The following is a 3736-nucleotide window of genomic DNA, read 5'->3' on the forward strand; positions in this document are numbered from 1 at the left end:
TGTTTAGTGGGTATGAGCTCTCCTCTGCAGGGCAGTGCAAATGTTTTGGAACTCAATAGAGATGGTGGCTGCAAACATTGTGAAGGTACTAAATGCCACTGAATTGTTTACTTATAAAATGGTTAATTTTATGTCATGTGAATCTCACCTCAAATGAAAAAAAAAAAAACCTTTGGAAATTCTTGCCTAAGGATGTAATGTTTGGAGCAGCTGAGGCCTGCCACCCCCTACCCCCTTTTTTTTTTTTTTTTTTTGCGGTACGCGGGCCTCTCACTGCTGTGGCCTCTCCCGTTGCGGAGCACAGGCTCCGGACGCGCAGGCTCAGCGGCCATGGCTCACGGGCCCAGCCGCTCCGCGGCATGTGGGATCTTCCCGGAGCGGGGCACGAACCCACATCCCCTGCATCGGTAGGCGGACTCTCAACCACTGCGCCACCAGGGAAGCCCCCACCCCCCTTTTTAAAAAACATTTTTGGTCGCACCGCGGCATATGGGGTCTCCCCCTGCAGTGGAAGCATGGAAGTCCCAGCTGAGTCCTTTTGTGAGGGAACAAGCTAGGGCCAAACCAGTACGTTAAAGGATGGCCGAGTGGAAAGATGGAAAGAACCTGGGCTCAATTACATCATTGGCAAGTTCTGGGAACTCAATATCTGAACTTCTGATTATGCAAGACAGTAAATGCCCTCTTTACTTAAAGCCATCTCCAGTTAGGTTTTTTATTACTGGCAGCCAAAAGACTCCAAAGAAGGTTCTGAAAAATCAAATCAAAGGTATTGATTTTATCCAAATGGGAGCAAGAATCACACGACTAACAGTAGCCATGTTCGTGCGTCTCTCCCTGGAGAGAAAAGATATCGTAATGAGTTGCTACAGCTAAAGTGAAAGAAACAAAACTTTTCAGCTTGTAGGTAGACAGCTAATGATAAAGAATTCTCAAGTGCAGTTAAATCTCAGGGTTAGGTAAGGAGTATGTGTATGTGCGTGTGTGTGTGATCCCCAAGATGAACCCAGGTCTCATACTGTCTCAAGCCAATCTTAGTATTTCAAAAACAGGGAAGGACTAGCTTTAGGTGCAATATGTAAATAATTATAGAATTGTCGGCTCTGAGTACTGAGGGCAAGATGCAATCACTAGCCACACCACTGAGTTTGTGTGGCTTCTCTGGGGATTTGAGAGCTTAGCATCGAACACTGAAATGTGACCAAACGTTGTGGAAAACTCATGCTTTCTCTGTGTGAAATGTCAATTCTATGCGGTGAAAGTGAGCACTTCCCTTTTCAAAGTCGGGTTGACTTTTCTGAATTACTAGGCTGTGACTGGGAGAAAGCAGAGGAAGATAGAAGTGGATCCCTCTCCACCCCCTTTCCCTCAATTTTCTGTGGTTCTGGAAAGTTCTGGCACCTGTTGGGCTGGAAAGTTCTGGCACCTGTTGGGCTGCACCCCACAGGCCAACAAGCCCTGTGCTGCCCCAGCTTCAAGAGCCTGGAGTCAGCTACAGATATATCAATGGTTCAGTGGATGGGGGAGCTTACACATCTGAAGCAAGGTCCTGGAGCGACACCCCACCTGTGCAGCGGTCGGTGGGCAGGACATGGTGACGGTCTTCGCTCCTGGGGGGCAGGGGAGGTTACCAGTTATAGGAGAATTGACCTCACGTGGGCTCATTAGTTGCCAGGGAAACTAGCAGGGGGCACGCCCCTCACCGCCCCTTTGATAAGAACAATCGCTAGCTGGGGCCTGGGACAAGTACTTAGGAAGGTCAGTCCTGTGCGTAGGGTGTAGGTGAAGCAGGCCCTGGTTGGGCAGGGGAGGGACAGAGAGAAAGAGAACAGCCATGGTCAGTGGCCTGATCATACACAGCCTTATCTGTTTCCTGCTCTACTCCACAGACAGAAAGCTTTCAGAAAAAGGATAATGCAGCTGGATGGGCTTTTATAAGGGCATTTAAGGGCTAATATTAGAGATTAATAATTGAAGTGTGGTTGGATTTGATCTTGCTCTTACTATATTTCTTGGCACTTAGTCCTAAGTCATTGTGTAATGTGTAAACTATTAAAATAGACGACTTAAGTCGCCTACGGTAAAAACCTGTTTCACAGCTGATGGATTAAGGGAACCAGGTCCTTCACCCATGCTGATTAAGGTGCTATATTTGTCTATAAATGTTGCAGGGCCTTAGCCATGATGGAAATTAATTAGGATGTATTCCTCTGAGAATCTCTAATAGGGACATGGAGTTACCTTCCTCTCTGTCTTCACATCTTGGTTGGTTTTTTTTGACTCAGCTGGGATTTCATATATTCAATGGGTCTTCTCTCTAAAGAGGTGAGCTGTTTATTCAAGAAGTCTTGAATCGCCTGGAATGTGAGGTATTTCCAAAACAATGAGTAAGTGTGCTTAAATAAAAGGAAACAAAACAGAATCCTGCCGACTTTCAGAGTGTGGACATTGAGTTAAATCTAAACTACTGCCCAGGTCCTTTGGGCTCTGCTTATGAGCCAGCTGCAAAGAAAGGGGAAGGAAAGAGGAATAAAAAATTGGTTTTTGAGACTTGCCCTGCTGGTTACTTGTATCCACTTTTGAAAGCTGTTGATTCTTTAGCTTTTCTGTGGATTTAATTTATGGGATAGTTACAGGAGATGGATGACGGTGAGAGTGGCACACCAATGTGAATGTTCTTAGTGCCACTGAACTGTACAGTTAAATATGGTTAAAATAGTATGTTTTATATCATGTGACTTTTACCACACACATACATACACACACACACACACACACAAAATGGGATAGTTAAAATGCACATGAGATTGGGTAACCTGGCCAAAACCACAGGATCCAGAGCAGAGGGCTAGGTTCTGGTTTAAAAACCTGAAAAACTGAACTCTATAATCGTCAAGGAGGAAAACACTAGTGAAACATACATTGTTTACTAATTAGAATCAGGGATGAAAATAAGTAAACACTTAGCCATAAAAATCAGAAGGAGGTTGTCATCACCTTTCAAAAGAATATGGTTCCTATATTATTCAGCCCTAAAAAGGAAGGAAATTCTAACATGTGTTACAACATGGATGAACCCAGAGACATTACGCTGAGTGAAATAAGCCAGTCACAAAAGGACAAATACTGTATGAGTCCATTTAACATGAGTTCCCTAGAGTAGTTAAATTCATAGAGACACAAGTAGAATTGTGGTTACCAGGAGCTGGGGAAATGGGGAGTTATTGCTTAATGGGGACAGAGTTTTAGTTTTGCAAGACAGAAAATTCTGCAGCAGGATGGTGGGGATGGTTGCCGAATAGTGTGAAAGTATTTAATGCCACTGAACTACACACTTTAAAATGGGTAAGATGGTAAATTTTATGTGTATTTTACCACAAATAAAATTATTTCTTTAATGGAAAAAGAAGAAAGAACATAGTTCCTAATCTATACTGGGAATGTTCTGTGTCTTGATTTGGGTGTTTATTACATAGACACGTTGTCTTTGTGAAAATCCATTGCGATTTCCGTACTTTTCTGTACCTTAGTTTACTTCAGTTAAATTTATAAGATGAGGGCTTCCCCCGTGGTGCAGTGGTTAAGAATCCGCCTGCCAAAGCAGGGGACATCGGTTTGAGCCCTGGTCCAGGAAGATCCCACATGCCGCAGAGCAACTAAGCCTGTGCTGCACAACTACTGAGCCTGCGCTCTAGAGACCACGTGCCACAACTACTGAGCCCACGTGCCACAACTA

Source organism: Lipotes vexillifer, unplaced genomic scaffold (assembly GCF_000442215.2).
Source record: "Lipotes vexillifer unplaced genomic scaffold, Lipotes_vexillifer_v1.1 scaffold21, whole genome shotgun sequence".
Lineage (NCBI taxonomy): Eukaryota > Metazoa > Chordata > Mammalia > Artiodactyla > Lipotidae > Lipotes > Lipotes vexillifer.